The 22,793-nt window shown below is 36.8% G+C and overlaps 1 long non-coding RNA gene across 2 annotated transcripts in view; it reads right to left on the bottom strand.

The window, feature by feature from the left end:
- Positions 1 to 10,351, bottom strand: part of LOC128113758 (uncharacterized) — a 34,355-nt gene extending 24,004 nt beyond the window's left edge. Inside the window, exon 1 of one of the 2 annotated variants that reach the window (XR_008219632.1) lies at positions 503 to 10,351. This is a non-coding gene — a long non-coding RNA (uncharacterized LOC128113758). The remainder of the gene's footprint in view (positions 1 to 502) is intronic. The other variant, XR_008219631.1, reaches the window with a different exon arrangement.
- Between the last annotated feature and the right edge of the window lie 12,442 nt (positions 10,352 to 22,793).

The raw sequence follows: 22,793 nt of genomic DNA, 5'->3' as shown, positions 1-22,793 counted from the left end.
TATAGCTGTCTGGCTGTATCCCGAAGATGTCACTTCTTGCAGTTATGCTCTGCCTCTGCCTCTTAAATGTGCTCCGAGTCCTCTTTCACAATGGTCCCCGAGCCCTGGGTGAAGGGGCTTTGACATAGATGTCCCATTGAGACTCGAGCTTTCCACAGTCTCCTATTCTCCGCACCTTGACAAGTTGTGGGTCTGTGTTAATTATTATCCACTGCAAATAGAAATTTCTAGTGAGGGTTGAGCGATGCTTTATTCTATTGGTATAATGATATACTATTAAGAATTGGTTTGGTACAATTTCCATTTAGTAGAGAATAGCAGTAGTACTACTACTAATAGTAGTAGTTTCTCCCCTACGGCCTATGACCGGTCTAGCCATAGGATGTTGGTTGGCCTGATAATTGTGCGAGGTATGGGTTTCATTTTGTGGAGCAGGCCTTAAGCTGGTTATCCCCATGATTTTGGTGCCACCAATGGGCAGGGCTTTTACCAGGCCACTCACTATTGTAGCTTGCAGGAGTCTCAGGTGGGGAAGACTGATGGTCACTTTTCTCCTCAGGCACCATGAAAGCCAGCCAGTAGGGATGAAACTTCCAGTTCATATCAGCTTGATTTCTCCTTGTTCCAGGACTCAAGTGTGTGGTGTCTTAGCACGAACATCTTACCATGACATCCTTGAGGGGCATTGAAGGTAGCCTGTGTAGTTTCTGGGAAAGGGAAAAATCGGTTTTTCTAAGAGTGTAACTCCAGGTACATTGACCTCACTCCAGTGGGAGGCTGCACATCCAGAAATGTATGAGCAGCACAAATTCGAGAAGATAGGTTAAGAAAGCAGCGGGGGCTGGAGAAATGGCCCAGCAGTCAAGAGCATTTGCTGCTTTTACCAAGGGTTTGGGTTCAATTCCCAGCACACACAACTGGTGGCTCACGGTCACATCTAACTCCAGTTCTAGGGGATCTGAGGCCCTCTTCTGGCCTCTGCAGGTACCAGGCATGCATACTTGTGGTGCATTTACATACCACGTACATTAAAAATAAATCTTTAATAAATAAAAAGTTTAAAAGTACACTAAGTTGGGTGAGTAGGAAAGGGAGAGTGTATCTGGGTAGAGTTGGAGGAGGGAGAGTGAATGTGATCAAAACACATCATACAAAATTCTCCAAGAACTAATACAGACATATATAATTGTAGAGAACTATTCAATAGTTTTTGTTGATGTAAGTATGCCAATTGATTTTTAAACCAGAAATTGAAATTAAGAACATAAAATATTCATTTAAAACTAAGAGGAATGAATAATACATATTTATATAAAATGGCTATCTTTCAAAGCAAACAAAAGATAATATGGAGAAAATAGAGGTTACAATTTACATGTTACAATTTTTTTTAACATATTTACCTCAATTTAGGCTGCTTTAACAACTTGTGGCCAAACTGCCCTCTAAATATTTATTTCTACACACATAGACAAATGTTGCTTTCAACTTTAATAAGAGGAACCTGCTCTCTCAGTGAGTAGTGGTGAATGCCGAGGTGTATAACTGCTCAAGATGTTTGGAAAAAGTAACAATTGAGTGCTTACCTCCAAACAGGATTTTTACACTCCCTCAAATTCTCAGGGATCATCATAAAAGAGAAGGTGGGAAGAAATGTAAGAGAAATTAATAAATGGGACCTCATGAAACTGAAAAGCTTCTGTAAGGCAAATGGTACCATCAATAGGACAAAACAGCAGCCTACAGAATGGGAAAAGATTTTCACTAACTCCACATCTGACAGAGGGCTAGTGTCCAAAATATATAAAGAATTCAAGAAACTAGATATCAACACACCAAATAATTCAATTAAAAAATAGGACACAGTTCTAAACAGAATTCTCAACAAAGAAATCTCAAATGGCTGAGAAACAACTCTGAAATTCCATCTTATACCTGTTAGAATGGCTAAGATCAGCCGGGCGGTGGTGGTGCATGCCTTTAATCCCAGCATTTGGGAGGCAGAGGCAGGCAGATCTCTGTGAGTTCGAGGCCAGCCTGGTCTACAAAGTGAGTTCCAGGAAAGGTGCAAAGCTACACAGAAAAACCCTGTCTCGAAAAACCAAACCCCCCCCCCCCAAAAAAACAAAAAACAAAAAAACAAAACAAAACAAAAAAAACCCCACAAGTTACAGCTCATGCTGAAGAGGATGTGTAGCAAGGGGAACACTCCTCCATTGCTGGTGGGAGTGCAAACTTGAACAGCCACTTTGGAAATCAATATGGCCGTACATCTACCTCAAAACCCAGCTATATCAATCTTGAGCATCTACCCACAGGATGCTTCATCCTACCAAAAGGATGCTTGCACAACTTTGTTCACAGCAGCATTATTTGTAATAGCCAGAAACTGGAACAACCCTCAATGTTCCTTAACTGAAGAACTGATAAAGAAAATGTGGTATATTTGCACAATGGAGTATTACTCAGCTGTTAAAAACAATGACATCAGCCGGGCGGTGGTGGCGCACGCCTTTAATCCCAGCACTCGGGAGGCAGAGCCAGGCGGATCTCTGTGAGTTCGAGGCCAGCCTGGACTACCAAGTGAGTTCCAGGAAAGGCGCAAAGCTACACAGAGAAACCCTGTCTCGAAAAACAAACAAAAAAAACCCAAACAAACAAACAAAAAACAATGACATCATGAAATTTGAAGGCAAATGGATGGAGCTAGAAAAAAAAATCATCCTGAGTGATGTAACTCAGACCCAGAAAGACAAACAAAATATCACCTGTAAGTGGATATTAACTATAAAGTAAAGGATAACCATGCTATGATCCACAGCCCCAGAGAGGTTAAGTTACGAGGAGAGCTCAAGAGGAGACACATGAATCTCGCTGGGAGGGGGAAATAGAATAGAATTTGCAGATGGGCTGCAGGCTGGTAGGGATGAGAACAGAAGAGATCAGGTGGGAAGCAGGGGAGAGTAGAGGGAGAGATGACTGGAATTTGGGGGGGGGGACATTTTGGAGATGAGGTAGAAACCTAGTGCAATGGAAATCCCAAGAATCTATGAGAGTGATCCTAGCTAAGACTCCTAGTAATGGGGGATATGGAGCCTGAACTGGCCATCTTCTGTAACCAGGCAAGGCTTCCATGGAGGGACTGGGGCACACAATCCAGCCATGAAACCTTAGACCTACAATTTGTCCTACCTTCAAGATGTGCTGGGGTAAAGGTAGCAAAAAAACCTTCTGAGACTGGCCAACTAATGACTGGTCCAACTTGAAACCCACGCCAGGAGAACGAACCCACACCTGACACTGCCTGGAGGGCCAGGAACCAGAAGCTGGATAGCCCAGACTGGCAAAAAAACAGTCAGTCAGTCAGTCAGTCAATGAAATGACTCCTAGTGATATTCTGCTATCCTTGCAGACCAGAGCCTAGCATAATTGTCATCAGAGAGGCTTCATCTAGCAACTGATGGAAGCAGATGCAGAGACCCACAGCCAAACATTAGACAGAGTTCTCAGAATCACAATCAGAGGGGGATGAAGGATTGTTGGAGCCAGAGGGGTCAAGAACACCACAAGAAAATCATAGGATCAATTAACCAGGGCTCACAGGGGCTCAGGCTGACTGGACCAACAATTAGAGACCATGTATGGGTCTGTGCAAGGTCCTCTGCGTATGTGTTATGGTTGTGTAGCTTGGTGTTCTTGTGGGACTCCTAACAGTGGGAGTGGGGGCTGTCTCTGACTCTTGTGACTGCTCTTGGGGCCCTTTTTTTCATACTGGGTTGTCTTGACCAGTCTTAATATGATGTGTGTGTGTGTGTGTGTGTGTGTGTGTGTGTGTGTGTGTAGGCCTAGTCTTATTGCAAGTAGATATGATATGTTTGGTTGATAATCCTGGGAAGTCTGCCCTTTTCTGAAGGGAAATGGAAGATGAGTGGATCTGGGGAGACAGGAAGCAGGTGGAGTGGAGGGAGGGGAAATTGTGGTTGGGATGTAAGATATGAGAGAAGGAAAAAAAAGAGCAGAGATGTAGGGAGCTGTCTCCTGAGCACCAAATAGTCAACACAGTCATGATCTAACAGCAGCTGTGCTTACCCACAATGGGCCTATACAGTACTGGCCATATATATCAACAGACAATCGTGGATCAGATAGGAGATTGGGGGGACTCTGTTTCTTTCTGCTGAACTATTTTGGGTATTGATGGATTCTGGAAGAAGGGTTATCATTGTCTTTGTCTTCAAATACCAAAACACTAGGGATTATGACTTCAACATATGGATATATGGACGTTAACATCCATTTCACAGTACAACCGGGTCCTTGTAGTTTGTTTATTACAATAGAATGCACACACAGCATGGCATTTGCAAAGAAATGAAAGCCAAAGGGAAATAACAATCCCCATAGCATGAAAGTAGTTTTGATCTGTGGATTCCAGCCTACAGCTTTAGGAAAGCCAGGGGTCCACAAAGCACACCCGGAGAACCAAGGGACTTTTATAAAAACACAAAATCTTCAATTCCCAGTGACTTAAGTTCAAGTTTTTTCTTCTTTCTTTCTCATTCAACTCACTGTGAGTCAATTGGAGCATTTCCTCTAACTCACTGTAGCCCTTGGTTTGAGACTCAGTTTCGTGGATCAGATACTATCTAGAATACTGGTAACCATAGCAAAGGGGGACAGAAGCATGGCATTTTGGACTGATTCTTAAGTCTTCCCCTCAATTCGACAAAACACCCATTATGCCTGCTTACATTTTATAAATCAAGCAATTCATACGTATGTCTTTGTCTGAGTTAATGAAGGCAGAGTTTTGACTCTTCTCAGAAAGGGCCCCACAACATTAGGTAACAGCAGTGCTGTCCACCGTCCCAGCAAACACTGATATGTATATCTAATTCTGATGGGGTAAGCCATCAGACTTTCTGATCCCGCTCAGACTTTAGTAAAGTCATCTCTGTGTCTAACTATAAACCTGCTTGTTTCCTGGTCTCAAGGATTAAATAAGATAATATCACGTATTCAGCAATGAATGAACACGCATTAAAGGGACACATACAGAATACCTCATAGAATATTTTTTAGATTTGTGCATGATACTGATGTGTCTCAGATTCCAGGGAAGTATGATCAAATGCTATGAGGCTAAATTGGACCAAGAAAGAATTATTTTAGGTAATCCAACCCAACCGAAGAACAAATATACTACATAATACCAGTTTAACCCTAAAAATAGCAATAAAGTTACTTATGTCCAGATAATATTTTGGAAATGGCATTGAGATGGATTCATCTTCTAAATTAGCCTAGTTAAACACTCAAATGATAACATTTTATACATCTTTTTACATTAGAGGTGCATGTTAGCTAATAAATAAAATGTCTAGTACTAAAAAAAAAAAATCAAGATATTCTTAAATAACTGTAGACATGAAACCTCTATTTACTATTTCCCTTGAGAGCCAACACTGGTAAGAACTCTTTGCTGAATTTCTAATCTTCCTGCATGCAGCACTCACTCTAAATGCTGCTGTATTGACTACTTTTACTGCAAAAGCCATTTTCCAAAACCAATTATGCTTACAGAAATATCTTGCAGATGATAACAAGATTATATGATATAAATTGCCAAGACATGGGTGACTGCTCCTACCTCCAAGAAACACAACTAAGCATTTGTATTTTATTTTTATTAATTTTAGGATCAAAGTCCCAAATTTTAAGAGATTGGCTGAACACATAAAAATATGCAGCACTGCATTTTCTCACAATGTAGTAAAAATTAATCAATGAAAAAGGAAGCTTGCCTTCATAAGATACTTCCTTCCTAAGAGTAATATTTTATTCTAATTAAACTTTGCAAAATCTCGGTAGGGGTACATAATGGACAAATATTCCCTTTCCATAGATGAAAAAAATAAAGGCATAAACAGGTTAGGGGAGAAGCTAGAGGTCACACAATGAGTCATTAACAGAGCCAAGAAGGTATAATGGTGTTCTTTTCTTCAAAGATGGCTCCGGATGTGTAGCCATGTGATCATGAGTATACATTTGTAACTATAGCAAAATTTAGAAAAACATCTTGGTCAAAACATATAAAGGGAATGAAATGAAATTTTACTTATGGCAATTATCTTGTTTGGGAATGACAAAAAAAGCATGCTCACTAATATTTAATTTTTCTTTACATTTAAAAACATCTGTTGTCCAACCACAAACGCAAATATAACTGAGATACAAAGTAGCATTCTCGACACTATCCTATTAAAAACCCTCATGTGTGAATGGGTGTTTAATTAGGCTGTATTAGATTAATCCCATGTCTCCATTGGTTGCAACAAATGAAAAGATAGTGTGCACTGTCATGGGGATAGACATTTAAAGCTCGATGTAACTTTCATATTTTTCTGTGTGATCGGTCAGCTAGGACTTCCCTTTAATGAAAATTTGCTTTGTAAATCAGAAACTCTTCTTAATTGCAAGGAATGCAAAGCAGAAATTCTTTTTTTTAAAGGATTGACATTACCTTTGTTGTTTGATATGTTAAAATAAGGTCCATAAGGGGCTGATCTAAACAATAAAGTTAATATAAAATAGATAAAAGCTTGCTTCTTGGACATCTATAGTGATCCAAGCAAGCTTGGAAAGAATAACCTAATGCTTCTAATATGATAGTATTGCCTATGTAGCAGCAGAATATTTGTTATAAAAGGTCTTAAATGTCATTTCTTAATGACATTTTCAGGTAATTTTAACCACTTTTAAAAATCATTGCATATATATTATAATTATCACATACGAAAAATCTCACCTCCAATTTAAACAATGTTGGGGAATTAAATGTAAATTTAAGTAGTGAAATCTAATTTTTAAATCAGAAGAATGATTCCAGCCGACATGTGAGTTTTGCTTTGTCACTGTACTGTATCCCGTTCAGTAGAACAAAGACCGGATGCATAATGAGCTAAATGTAAATGAAGTCAAATCAGCAAAACAGAGTGGGGGAGGGGAAGGTGTAAAATATGACAGTCCTGTAATGACCAGGGAGTAGAGAATTTAAATGTTTAATGCCTGCACATTCAGATTCATTTTCTGTCATCTCTTTGAATGGGTAGACTGAGGGGCTTGGCAGTCCAGAATGAAACATCATCCTCTAGACCAAAATAATCACTAATGTTATTTAAGCATGGATATGATCTGCACCAAGAATCATTCGTTTCCTATCTCTTTCCATTCCCGGTGCCCTACCGTGGTAGGGGCATGGTAAGAAAGGTGGTCGTAATTAGAGATAATTAGGGGAAATGCTCTAAGTATTTACTTGGAGCTTTCTGTCTTACCCTTCCGTACTGCATGCCAGCTTCCCATCTCCCAGCCATGATGGAACTCAGAACACAATAGAAACACAGCAACAATATGAATTGCAAATGCATGTATATCTTTCCGTTAAACCTATCTTGTTGACTCTTAATAAAATGAGTATCTGCTAAAAACTATCTTGAGCTGTAAATTGCTTTGCTGTTGATGACGGGCTTTAGAAAAACACTACACACATGCCTTACAATCAACTAGACAGAGTTGTGTTAAACAGAATAGCTTAGTGCTTGTCTGTAATTTCTCCCCTCCCTCTCCAAAAAAGGAATGAATCTTCTTAATAATCTATGCTGCTTAGCATGTGTTATGACTGTGCACGTGAAAACGCTAATATTTTATATACCCCACACTTTAGGACTATAACAAGCCTTTATCATAAAGTTCTCATATTTAACGTTTTCTCTCCCTAGAGTATGAATTGTCAAGAATATTAGCATTGATACCATTGAATGCAATGTCCTCATCACCCCATTTTTTCTCTTATGCAGTTCCAAAATATTGCTGTCTCAAAACATATCCATAAATTCATTTCACTGTCCAGGTGGTTTAACACATAGTAATTAAATTGGGGCTATACACAGTAAAGCATACACATGGACTTCTCTGATTTCAGTGTTATATTATAGTAGTGAATATTAATCTCAAAAAACAAATGCATTGATAATTTCAAGGAGAAATTCTTTTTTGTTGGGGGAGGGTATCTATGGGAGGAAAATTATTGTAAAATAAGTTAAATTTCTGGTTAGGGTGCTAATTAAATTATTCAAAAGAGTTTTTCTTCATATCAAAAAGAGAAGAAAAGAAAGAAAACAAATTTCCTGGCACTAGTAATGTGCACTAGAGGGCTGCAGTTGAAGGAGCTGCATGCAGGGATGTGTCTGGTCTGTATGCTGAGGGCTGGAGTCACAGGACTGTGAATACTCCTTACTTTATAAATAGTTAAGTGTTGCATCTAGAGGAGGTATAAAATGCTCAACTTTTACCCTTGAACCTGTCTGTGAGATATCTTAATGTTACCAAATGTGAATACAGTGAGCTTAATCAGTAAATTTGACCCAGATTTATGAAGTTCTTTTCTAAATGTGTTTATATTTACATAGACACAAGTGCATATATGTTCATAAATTTACTTTATTACGTACATTTTATACAAACCGAACCTTCAGCAGTTAAAGCACTAAAAAACCCAATCAAAACACTCTTCATATATCCTTAAGTCTATAAGCCTCTTTACACTTTTTTCTTTTAAAGAAACAGCTAAATTATGGAGATGCAGACAGCATTACAGAACATTTGCCAGGTATATCTTGATTCTTATTTGAAATTCCCACAAGAATACAGGCACGACAGACATATAAACCATAGAAAGAGGTAAAAAAAGTAGAACACAGGGACTTGTAAATAAATCCATGAATATCAAGAAGCACAGATGCTAAGATTATACATTTTCACCAGTGTGGTTCTGTGCTTGTAAACTATAAGGCCAGAATTTGCAGCGTTCAGTGTAGCAGACCCTGCTGAGGGAGGCAGAGGAAGGAGAAATACAGAGAAGCTTGGGAGGAGGGAATAAGGAAGGAAAAGAAGGAGGGAGAGGGAGGAAGGGAGGGAGGGAGAGAGAGAGAAAGAGAGAGAGAGAGAGAGAGAGAGAGAGAGAGAGAGAGAGAGAGAGAGAGAGAGAGAGAGAGAGTCAGACACAATACTGCATAATAATGGTAACATTCCTGCATGTCTAATGGCTTAAATATGTTCGGTGCCTCACTCTAGCCCCATGCCACAGCTGATGTCAAAGAAGCATTTAATATTTTATCAACAGTCCTTCTTTGAACCACAAATATATATATATGTATATCTATACATATATATATGTGTGTGTATGTGTGTGTTTTTATCCATATATATGAATATATATATTATATTAAGCATTCCTCGTTTCCAAGCATGAGGAAAACGAAATCCCTTGAATGGCAAAATTTTAAGACACATAATATTTGTAAATATCCCACATTTAGCAAGATTTACATAATTTTTGAATGAGTCTTACATTATTTACATGTTAGAAAAGTCAACATGTCCTGTTTACCAAAGAGACATATACTCACATTTTATCTTCTTATTAAACAGTAGGAATATAGGACTTTATCTATTAATGTACATTCAAAGCCTGATTGAATTATGATTCTAATACCAGTTGGACTTCTAGGTAGTTATTGAGGAAAACATTGTTTTGTTGTTTGACGGATAGTCTGCTTGTAACAAAGAATGACTGAATTGTCTTAACAAAGAAGATGAAGGCTGTATATGTTGGTTACAACAGAATAACCACCTTCCAGATCTCTTAAATCCACAATATATGTAGTGTGAGTCCTGAGTGGCTTTTGTTTTCAATGTCTTTTGTAAGCTTTTAGGGTTTTTTCTGCATCAAATGTCAAGTTAATTTACAGGGCGCTATTACTGATATGTTTCCTTGGTTTGTGGTTTTCTGTGAAAGGCAGGCAGCTGAGACCAAGTCTTAGGCTGGGGGGAGGGGCAGCCGAGCCCCTAACACATACACTGTGCCAGGGTCTGTAAATTGGCTGCCTGTATGACAGCAGGCCCAGGGAAACCTCCAGGCCTCATTTGCATGCTGAAGAATATCCAGGATTAAACCGGACTGATTTTCATACAGGATTTAGACCTGACATTTATTATTCGGTTCACAGACCTCTTGAAGGAAAGTTTGTTTTCCACTCATAGATGAAAAATCTTCCAAGATAAATAAAGACTGGCTTAGCAGTAACAGGAAATAAATATCTTTCGTGTATTCCTTATGAATTTATCTTATATGATTAACAGACAGATGTTTGCCACCAAATTGTTATATTTTGCTCTTTAGCATTTCCAAAGGAAAATATCTATCAAGGCCTCTCTCAGTGTTTCTATAAAATGTATTCATTTAATTCTGAAAGTTGAGTTTTCATAAATAAATTGAAAGACAGACATTTGATTTTTCAGAACAAATTAAAACAACACTGGAGGAGTGAAATGCTCTGAGACGCTTCATTTCGCATCTGCTCCACGTGCCTCCATGGGGATAGAGGAGATCTCGGTTATACTGGGAGCCTCGACTGCATACTCCTAAACAAAACATGAAAATTACCGCTGAATGCTTCGCATGAGCCCTAGCTGCTGAGTTTATAACCTGGACAGTCCATTTTCATTGCTAAGATATTACAAAATATTTTGTTGTTTTTTAACATTTAGATATTAATTGCTTTTGCAGAGAAGCCCTTATAACCCAACATGATGGTGATATTTTAACTGAAACAAGATTTAATTTCTAATATTGAGCAAAACATTTTCTGACACAGTACCAGTGTGAAGAAACATGACATGGCTTCTTTCTTCTTTCTGGAATGCTTTTCTATGTGGCTAGAAAAAGACTACAAGTAGTGATTAGGCAATCCCAGAAGAAGGCTGAAACCTCATGTATTAATAAACAGAATCGAGTTTTCAAATGGATTGAAAATATACTTTATACATTTAATAAGCATAAGGTAGAATAATATAAATGTTGGCAATTAAATAATACTATTGTGTCTGTCAGTACATGTGGAGGAAACAGTATAAAATCTGACACATATTTGAATTTTTAATGTGTCAATGAAACTTTTGAAAATGGATTATGGTATTTGATTTCTTTATGGATGTTGTACCAAATGTATAAAATCTTAAATGTGTACAATGTAGAACACCTCCTCTGGAAATTTTTCTGTTTGTTTTAATATTGCTTTTATTATAAATGTATACAAATCAATTTGTGATTAGATTCAGAAATATTTATTATTAAAGTTTTAAACAGACGATATCAATGAACTTCTTTTAGGGAACTATCTGTATCATATATATGAATCTATTTATTAAATGCAGTTAATAAATGAGCATGATGAATCTGTCTTGTTTTCCCTTGATTTAATTAACATACACCCAAGAAAACACACACACACACACACACACACACACACACACACACACACACACACACACAAGATCTAACCCAACTAAATATAAGTACAACCAAAGAGTACAAGTTATTGCTGTGAGACAATCTCAGTCATATTTTGTGGAGAAATACTTCAGAATTATATATGTATAAATTTTGAATGTTGACATAAATATTATTGTAAACTATGTCTACATATGAAAAGTGAAGAAAATCAAGACAGTCATTCATTGCAATAAATGGTTGAGGCACATGTGTTTTACCCTTGTATTATCTAGATGACTGCATTAATTCTTCAGTTTGTGTTATACTTGTGAAAGGACATAACAATTGTGTGTCTGCTGAAAGTGGCACTTTAAAAAACATCCAAACACAAAAAACATGCATTTACAATATTACTATCTTATATGTCTACTATATCACAAAATTTGTTTATTAATCAAATTGGGACTTTAACAAGAGACGAAAGTTTAATATATTTTCAAAAGAAATTATTTCTGAAGCAATAAATGGTGATATTTAGAGAGGCAACATACATATGCCATGCAAAGTATGTTCCTGCAACCTACTCTGGAACAATGCTCCAGTATCCACTCTTGTCATTTTTATTAGCAGTATACTTCCACAGTAGACCCTGATAATTGTATGGAAGGTGTTCATGGTTGTGTGTGACTAACATAGTACTGAGCAGTGTTTAATTGTGAAGGTTTGATCCTCAACCTGAAATCATGAAAGTGTATGCCCAAGAAAAAAAAATTCTGAATCTAGTTGTTTGGAATGGGGAGCGTTATTTTCAATCAAGTCAACTTTTAGTGACTTTATTGTTAATACACTTAAAAATATGGCTGGTTTAATGACTTGAGTGAACACAGTTATTTTGCTATTTTTAGTGATGGCATGAGAAATGGGTAATAATTGCCCCACCATTTAAAATTCTTGATACAATTCACATTCTCTCACTTTGAACTTAAGATACCTCTCAATCATATTGTGGGAGTCTTTATATCTTCAACGTAATTAGTACTGTACAATGTTCATGACAAACAATATGAGCAGGAAAAAGGATTCCTACTTTATAATCATTGTAAATATGAAATTGTCAAGCTACTCCTAATTAGTCACTGAGATAAAGATAATACGCAACTCTCTAAGAGATGCAGCTCACTTAGGACAAAATTCAAATATGCTACAAATAGATTATTGTTTCAGATGCCCATGCTTAATAAAGTTGGTGGACCATGTTTGACAAATAATTCAGTCAGGCAAGCAATCACAGTTTAAAAGTAATTAAGCAAATTTATCCTCATCTTAAAATGCCATATGCAAAAGTTCATGCTTTTGTTGGTTTTAAATGTGTAAGACACTTGATAAAAGTATTGTTTAATAAAAAAATCCATATAGTGTACTTTTTAGACTTCAACAGGTAGAGAATCATTGCAAAACTTGCCTTTAAAAAACATATAGTAAAGCATTTGATTGTTTAACATTTTTATTATTAAGTTCTTACCATTTCATACTACTCCCTGGAGAGGGGCTGAGGAAATATTAAAAATACTATAAAAATATAAAGGATAAGATATTTGTCACTCTCGTTTAAATTGATGTATGCTGCTGTCCTATAAACGTCACATCAGATAACCCTGAAAAATTACCATGAATCTCCATAATTACGCATATTCATGATGGTGTTTTGCATACCGCTAACAGCCGACTGCATGTGGGGTGGGACATGAAGGGAGTAAGAGTGATGTGACAGATTAAAATTATTACCAGTATCATGGAGATAGACAGCAATAGGACCATTTTGTTAGGGCTTAGAAAACAAAAGCATATCATGAAATTGCATGGTAATTAAATAAGTAGACATTCTTTCTTTTACATATTTCACCAGAAGATGTTAACAGGGATAAACGGACTAGAAATGTCATTCTTCCTTGAAATATGCTTGTATTTGCCATAAGCTCCTAGGTATCAGACTGTATCCTCTGGAAAGAGAATGTGCTTTTTAACTTTTCTTTGGGGGAAGGGGAGAAGATGGGGGGATGAGGGTGAATTTTCAAGTTCACTGAAAATTATGAGTTTCTTATATGGTCGGTGAGCTCTTGATGTTCTGAGTGCAAATCATCTAGATGTATTTCTTTTCTTCTGAAAAACATGAGTCCTATCCAGTAAACTCTTAAAATGCTCTGAGAGACAGAAAAGTTGTCTGGTGTCTATCTCAATAGATATTTCTGTGCTGAGGCAGAGAGCAGGGTTAATCAGGGACTCTAGAAGTAATTATCGACAGAGTTTGGGTAATACAAATGCTTGGGTAAACAGCGACTGTTCTTTCCACAAGACTGCCAGTAGAAACGACAATACCGGTATTGTCCTCCACTTCTCATTAGGGGGACTTGGGGAGGGGGCGCAGCACGGTGAGGCGGATGGGAAACTGACAGGCAAACCGGGCTGGGAACGACTCTCCTGATCCCACCACCACAGGCCCTGGCTTTTGGCATCAGGAGAGCCAGCTGCATGAGGAGAAGCCAAGCCTGTCATACCTTCTTCACATCAAATCTTCAGGGGAGGAGAGCTAGAGCACAGTTAGATCTTAATGAAGAACCGGGCACAAAGGGGAAGGTTAGGCCTTGTTAACACTCGTACTCGTTTCCTCATAAGAGACTGCGCTGGGAAGGATGTCCTACAGAACCCATGCTTCTCTTCATCAGAAAGTTACAAGGATGTGTTTTTATATTGTAAAGGGTCCGGTGGGGTGGGGAGGGAATCTTTCAGCTCTCCTGTAACTCTCAGCCAGCAAATTGTGTTGTCAAAAATGCCACATGAAACAGTGATGTCCATGACAACTGTCAAAATTGGTAAATAAATACTTTTGAATTCTTTCTGTTAATAATATTGGACTCGCTGCCATTTAAGACATTTCCTTGCATGCTTAAGTGGTACCAACATATGTCTTTGAAACACTAGGATGTGAAATTCTGTCCATTGTTAAGAGATAACAGTCTCCTCATCAGGGTGAAACACCCATGTTTTGTAGCACTACATTACTTTTCAAATTAGTTGTATGTGAGAAAAAGGAATCCTATTTTTGAAGTTCAATATAAAGTATCTGAAAGTTTGACAGCAAAATGCTACAATTATTTCTTATTGTTGTAAGCAGTCAGTCAACTGCACAAAGGTGCATTGTGTATGGCTGCAATGCACAACCTGTTTTTGTTTACGCTATCTGTCAACTGCTTAATATGCTAAGGTGCATTTTAAATGATCCTGCTCCAAAGGGAAAGGAATGCTTAATGGAATAATGTACTTTCTACTCCACACTTTCTGCAGAGGGCCTACTCAGGAAAGATACATCTGCGGTTCTTAAACTTTGGAGCATGTTGAAGGAAGGCAGGTTATTTGTTAAGGGATCTCTAAGAAGGATGCACACTGCTGTATTGGAAGTGAAATACTTGATGTTTTACAAATTCTTACATGTCTCAGTTGGAAGACGAGAAGACCGTGTCTGTACTTTGCTTGGCCTATGACGGAAGGAAGTAGAAATATGGAGAGCTAGGTATTACTTCAGGAAGTAACGTCATAGTGTGACTTCCTGTAGTCATGTGAACATATAGATCCAAACAGTGCAACCTTATTGCTAAATAAACTTACTTTATAAGAAAAACACTTAAAATACACTACATTGGTAGCTAAAAGAGAAGTCATTTCACATGCACACTGTGTCGACTCAAGTAAATTCCCACCTGCTCCCACATAATGACAACAAAACTGTGTGGATTTTGCTGTGTAAAGAAAGCTCAGTTTTGCACACAGTAGGCTGTCACAGCTCAGGTCTTACTATCAAATTATCCCTCAATTTTTGAGAGACATTACTTGAATTTTCATTGGTCTAGTATTAATATGTTCTTCTTTTTCTACTTATATGACTAAAAAAAAAAACCCCATGTAAGACATTTCCTTGCATGCTTAAGTGGTACCAACATATGTCTTTGAAACACTAGGATGTGAAATTCTAGGAACTGTTTGTCATCCAATATTCCTGTATTACAAAATGATATCTACTATTCCGTTAGTGTCTGAAGACAGCATCAAATTTGTTGCTATGTACTGTGTTCTGCTGTAATTTTGCTGTTTGTGGTTGTTATATTTGTATGACATAATTTGGTCCATGGTATATGCATATGAAATACTTGCACACATTATAAATTTCTTAGTTCACATACTTCTCAGCTCTCTAATGTCATGGATATCACCAGCCTAGTATAGCTGATTCTTCAAATGTGGAGTCAGGCTGTAAGGGCCTGACCTCATCAAACACACTTCTCAGAGAAAACTGTTGCAATGAATTCATTGTTCAAATGGTGCTTAGTGTTTATTAGCATTAATTCTCCTGCATTTTCAGACCAAGGACAGTTATATACTGACTATTATGCCTTTTGCTTATTAATTTTATTAGTGCTCACCTTAGTAGTTTATAATTAAACATGACAAGCAGATTCATATGGTATCTCCAAATGTGTTTGCTGCACTGTTAAAACAACTTTGTCATAACAAATGAAATGAGACTTTTTCCCTGAACAATAGAACTCCTTTAAATATTTTATTAATAATTACTTAAGTATTAATGTCTGGGATTAATTTCTAACGGTGCCCACTGACTTCAGCAGCTGCTGTCACTTAAGTGGAGAAAATGTCCTGCCAGGAGAATATTTAGAGGAGACTCTCTGCCTCTGTAATCCATTGCATTTTAAGTGGACGATTGTAAAATGCATATAACATGTATAATGCATCATGTGTTTAGTGCATACATATAATACATATAGTAACATTTGGCTAATAGATATAAGAACATTTCAAATGACATAGTAATAGAAAAAAGTAAGTTCACCTGAAGAAGAAAAACACCATAAACAAAACGGGCAGAATATATGTTATTGTCCTGTAATCATTGCGTGGCAGTACTACATGTATTTAAATATTTGTCAGACAACAAGTCAGCATGAGTGACTTTTCTGCTTGAAAGTGTATTGTAGGACTGACTGGAGTCCTCTGAGGGTAGCTGGTGCTCTGGGTGTTAATGACATTGTTTAATGAAGAGTCATCTGCACCGGTCTACATTACAAGACATCATGTAAAGAGGAATATTCTTTTTTGAGTAAAGCTTAGTCTTAATTTATAAAACATTAAAACTTAGGTGAATCAAAACAAAATATAATTTACTAATTATAAATTTATAAATTTGTTCCTGCAACTATCCCCCATGAATTTAATTAAAGTTTCCCCTAAAATGAGTTGATTTCTTTGAGAAACGTGAAGAATCAAATTTTCCTTTTAAAGTACTGAAAAATCTTGTCTAGCGAAGACAATTTCAATATCAGCAAAAATCAAATGTGTAATAACGCTGCACGTCTGGACAGCGGACGACCCTCTCCAGCTTCTTCGTTTTTCATAGCAGAGTGCTGAGAAGAAGGCACTGGCTCCCTTGCTCCTGCCTGCCTGCCATGCGGTCTCCAGCCGTTCTGGACTACTGCTCAGGGGAAGGGAGGCTGTGGAGGAATGGATGAGGAGCCGTGTCCTCAAAGGGATTCTCAGCTGGAGCAACCTAGCTTCAGCTTTGCTAAGCTAAGAGCAGGAAGGATCTCTTCTGGGCTCCTGGCAAAGCCATTAAAAAGAAGTCTTTTTTTTTTTCTTTTGGTGGTGGTTTGGGGGAGAGAAATGATTGAATTGGGGGTAGGGAGTGCCAAGTTTATTTTAACTTCAGCCATGGTTTGTATGCCCTAGATATCTTCACCTTTTTTCAACTTTCTTTTCAAAACAACTCTATGGGGCCTTTAAAATATTTTATACTAAATTCTACTTTGACATCAGCTCACTGTACAAGTGGAAACTGCTTGGCTTTTGTGAATCAGTGGGTTATTCTCTTGTAGTGACACCTTAAGAGCTCTGACTTAGGAGGAGACAGTATCAGAACTGCAGTTTCTAGTCACATAGAACCAATGGCATAGTCTTATCGAGGTTCAGGATTAATACCTTCTGTTGTGACTTTAAAGATTACAGAAAAGACCGTGTTACAAAATAACAAGCATTTGGCTTGGAGAACAAGAGATGTCTCAGCTTAGTGACCAAGTAGAGTTCAGAACAAACCAAGAGCTGAGGAGTTGCTTAAAAATGGATATTCACCCTAAGAGGTGCCAGGGGCTGGGGGTGAGGGAGTCACAGAGCCCTTCATTACCTGTAAGAAGTGATGGTGATGTGTAGGGGCATTACTTGATTCTTAGATCAAGCTTTCACATTTTACTTAGAACTTTGTCACAATGCAGGCAAGATTTGAAAATTTTGGTTCTTTTCTTGTTGTTGTTGTCTTTGAGACAGGGTTTCTCTGTGTAGTTTTGGTGCCTGTCCTGGATCTCGCTCTGTAGACCAGGCTGGCCTTGAACTCACAGAGATCCTCCTGGTTCTGCCTCCCAAGTGCTGGGATTAAAGGTGTGCACTACCACAACCACAGCCCGGCGAAAATTCTGGTTCTTAAAAACAATTGAAGAGAGTGAAATTGACACAGAAACTGTTTTTTTTTCTTTTCTTTTTAATATGGAAACTATACATAATAAACTAGATAATGATTTCCTGAAGACTTTAAGATGAATTTTTAAATATATGTGCCACAGAGATTTGAAAAATAAGTTATTTTGAGTTCACTTCCAAACATTTTCTTTTGAAAACAAAAAGTGAAGGAGAGTTTAAGAGAGTATAATACTGTCTTTGTAATCATATACAGTGAGGAACTGTTTGTCATCCATCTTTAGAAAATGCACTTTGAAGTAGCAACATTACATCACTTACTTATATACACTCTTTAGGTGTCTTGCCCATCCCCCTTTAAGCATAAATTCTATCGTATTCACAATACTTATTACAGAATGGTCTGTCATTTCTTCACACTATGGTAGTTATTTAGAATGTTTTCTTAAACAGAATAGTCTGGTGTTTTACTAAATATGCCCATTAACTATTTCATGGAGAAGAGTGTGTTTTTAGGTGTCATTTCCTACATTTGTATTTAATCAAGATAGCTGATGTATGTAGGCCAACAAATAACAGAGGTTCTGCTGTAGGCATTTTGTTGACCTGTTAACCTGAATTTCATTTTTGACTACTTTTGTATTTAAATTTAAATTCCATAACCTACATAGGTACGGGGGATTGATTCTCATCTGCAAATTACACCCCTACTTAAAAATAACCGTAGCAGCAAAAGTAGGTGTTCATTCTAATCATCAATATTTTGTTCATTCTTGGACAATTTTGTACATATGTACAACATATGTTCATCATATCAACCTGAAATACCACCCCAACTCCTTCCAGATCCCTCAGCAACTTTTTCTAAAGACTTGGAGCTTGTATGATTGGCAGTCCTTCCTCAGAGAGGAGTGAAGGGGTTGACAAGACTGATATGATCAGGAGTAGATGGAGATTATTCCACGTTGGATGTGAACATCAGAAGAGCCCTTCATTCTTTGGCGTTAGTGAAAATTTGACCACATTTCCTTACATTTTAAGTGCTAATACAATTATGAAAACTTTCTAAATATTTTTCTCATGAGTATAATTGGCAACTCTCATTTACTGAAAATAAAATTGATATTGCTAATATTTTCAAGACATAAAGCTTGTATATTAAAAAAATAAGAGCAATCTTAAGCTAAAGTGTCATATGAGTATGGTCTCTCAGCTGCTAACTGGTGGACCCTGCCCATTTGTAAATATGCTATTTACATAAAAGAGTATACATGAATGTTCAGTGAAAATACATCTACAAAGATTAGAAAGAAAGTTACCACCCTATCTATTAATCGAAGGGTTCCCTTCCCTGGGAAGCTTATAAATAAAATATAATGAAACACAATAATTCTATTTTCAGCTATATTATTTTCATTGTACACTGACTTTAAGTCTCCCAAACCTCTCTCCATGTAGTATGCAAAGCTGAGTTTTATTCCATATTTTTTGTCATCTGGAAGTTGATAATTATTTTAGGTCATTATTTGAGCATCTGTTTTAGTGCTCAGTTGGTTATTTTTGATAATTTAATAATCTTAATGTGATTTTTGCAGAATGATCTTTTTAATTGAAGTATGAGGTCAAGATGATGGTGTATTTACCTTTGTTTCTTTAGTATCATATAGCCTGATGAAGTATACTTGTAGATACCGTCACAGCGATAAATAAGCGAATAGTAAATCTTCATGCAATGCTATTTGGACAATAGCTATTTCTCAGAGTAGTATGCTAATTTTAAAGGGAATTCCATTGTATTAAGACACAAGTAACTTTATACCATTTGAAAAACTTCAAAATATTTGCTAAAATGTAACTTTTTCAAGTAAAAGGCACAAACATCACTGTCAAGCATATGTCCCCCTCTGTGTGTTTTAAAGAAATCATGTGAAGACTTTGTATAAGAACATGAGACACACTGAGTATACAAACCACACTAAGGGCAGGCCCCATTCCCAGCAGTGAACAGCCAGTACAAAATGAACTCAATAGCACTTTCGAGTTGCTTTGTCTCATAAGTCTTTGTTTGAGCACTTCTTTTACCTTATGGGTCTTTTCTTAAATATTATGGATTTTGATTATGTGGAGTTTTTATGAGTTTTTTATGTGTTTCATACTTTTCCTTTTTTTTCTACTTGTTTGTTTTATCTTATTTTTTCCCTTTTGTTTTCTAAAGAGAGAAAGGAAGAAGGTATGGAGTTGGAAAGGCGGAGTGCTGATGTGTAGAAGATCTGGGTGGAGGTGAGGTAGGGAAACTTTGAACAGGATGTTTTTATGGGAAAAATTTCAATAAAAATGTAAACAAAAATAAACATACCAGTAAAAGAGCATGCAATAACTGCACATGGACCAGTGGGCAGTTGTGTCCAAGTTTTATTTCGGAAAGTAACTCACCACATAAGAGTTTTGGGTTTTGGTTTTGGTTTTTACTGATTTAAAGACATGTTAATTAAATGAAGTCTCTAGATCATTTCTCATATCCATTCACAATGACTTTGTGACAATAAATTGACATTTTCAAATCTTGATATTCCAAATTTTATTTTTAAAGTTTTATTTATTTCTAGAAAATGCTACCCTTTTCTTGATGGAATTGCAGTCTTTATGGTGCTACTACAATATTATTACTGTATTTTTTAACACCAAAAATATGCTAGACACATTTCCCACAATGCATGCACACTTTTTTATTTTTGCTCTTTGCTACATGCACATGGTTCTGTGTGTCTCACTGAATTCTCTTTTCTTTTTCTAATATACATCTCTTTCTCTGTCCTCCATCTTCCTCTTCTCCTCTGTTTTCTCCATCGTTTCATTCCAGTCATGGATTTTCCTTCCTTCTCTGCCTTCAGTCCTTCCTTGCATAGCATAGTGAACATTAAGAACATTCAGTTATGGCTGGGCTCTAACCTTGCTCAACTTCAGCATTAGCAGAGGGATTCTGTTTCTTGAATTCATTAATAGTGTTTTGCCACAAAAGGCTTTGTAGTTCTCTCCTGAATATTGAGCCTAGCTTAATAACATTCCATTTATGTTAAAGACACATTTAATCTATAAATGTGACCTTTAGAAAAATTCTCTTGTTTTTCATTAAAGAAATACTGCATTACAAATACTAATTATTCTTTGATGCAGTATTTTAATTAACTAATCATGTGCTATTTGCAGCAATAAAGAATGTAGCAATGTATGTACAGTAATGCTATGCAATGTTAAGATCAATATCAAAGAACCCATTTCTGCAGAAAAGATATGCTTGGATATCTTCTCTGGATGCAGTTTCTTTTATGAAATATTCCGTCTAGAATGGTGCTTTCTTTTGCTTTTTGTTTTGTATTGTTAAATACCCATGCAAGCCTGTTTAAAATGCTGAACCTATCGTTAGCCCCATCGTTAATAAGTGAACGTTCACTGGTGCATATTAGCAGGCTCTCGCAATGTGGTGAAATTGTCACTGAAGTGTTTGGAATCCGAATACAGAAAATGACAGGCAATGCCGAAGGTCCGGCTTCACTGCATGTCTTCACTGTAGCTGGAGTCACTGGATTGGTGAGACCAGTTTAGGTTCAAGGTCGCTGCTGACATTCAGCTGTCATGGCTTCATTGTCCGCTGGCCTTCTCTCCATTGACACATTCAAGAGTACTTTACAGCAACCACAAAGAGCCGGTCAATTGATACCATTACACTTCATGCACACACAAACCACAAGCCTGTTCAGGACTGTTGATACAGTCTAACATTTATTCATTAAGGGATCTATTGAAAATGCAACTTACCCAGCCCCACTCTTAACAACATAGACTTACTTGTTTAGTCTAAACATTTAGCTTCGTCTTTTTCAAGTTTTGCACAGCGTTCTCTAATTGAGGTAACATTATCTGCATTTTAATGCTACACCATTTATGTCCAGTGAAAGATTACCTGAAGAACCCTGCCATCACCACACTAGTTTAAATACAGGCAGTTGTATAGAAAAAATATACACAAAAGATGTAAGCAGGGGAAAGGGAGATATTTATTTGTTCTGGGAATGCCACGGAAATCCAGTTGCTTAGAAATGAAATAAGAGTCTGGAGTGAAAGGAGGGAAACCCAAGCTTGGGTCAGGGAAGAGGCAGTGATTAGCTCCATTGTTAGGAGCTCTTTGAGCTTCGTTGGTTGTAAAGAAAAACCCACTAATGAATCTATTGAAGCTTGCCAGAACTTTGTGTTGAAGACAACGTAAGTTATGGTATTGATCTAAAAAAAAAAAAAAAAAAAAAAGGTAGGAAGGCGTGTGGATACATAAAACAGCACATATGTCTCTTTATTAACAGCTTGCTCGTAAAAACAAAAAAAAAGTTGTTTAAAGATTGTATGTTGCACAAATGGCCTATTTAACATCATATGTTTGAGTCAATATTCTCAGGTCTTGAAAAAAATCTTGACTATGAGATGTAAGAAAATATATCCTATTTAATGGTTAAAAGATCAGGAAATCAGCGAAAAGTCATGTAATTAATGGTTTCTTGGTTTCCCACCAATATTTGTAAAAGAAAGACAAATTTAAAAGTTAAGTTGAAAGGTTGTTTAATATTTTGCATATCTTAAACATGCAAAAATATTTCGTTAAGAAACTTAATCAAATGATATTAAAAGTCAAAGACTTTTTGGGGAAAAGGCCAATATGATCATGTACTATGCATAGTAAAAATATGCTTGCTTTTCTTACACTGTATGTGGTGTTGCTAATAGAAATGAATCTATTTTTCCAGTCTGATATAATATTCAATTTCAGGAGTCTATTTAATGCACAAACAACATTAAATTCTAAAACAAGGCTATAGACAATGTTAGATTTTAATTAGCAATTAGTATAGAAGAAAAAATAACTCCAGTCAATTACTTGATC

This window comes from Peromyscus californicus, unplaced genomic scaffold (assembly GCF_007827085.1).
Source record: "Peromyscus californicus insignis strain IS unplaced genomic scaffold, ASM782708v3 Scaffold_18__1_contigs__length_77618521, whole genome shotgun sequence".
Taxonomy (NCBI): Eukaryota; Metazoa; Chordata; class Mammalia; order Rodentia; family Cricetidae; genus Peromyscus; species Peromyscus californicus.
Note: the sequence above shows the minus strand (reverse complement) of the source record. Positions and strands in the feature narration are given on the sequence as shown.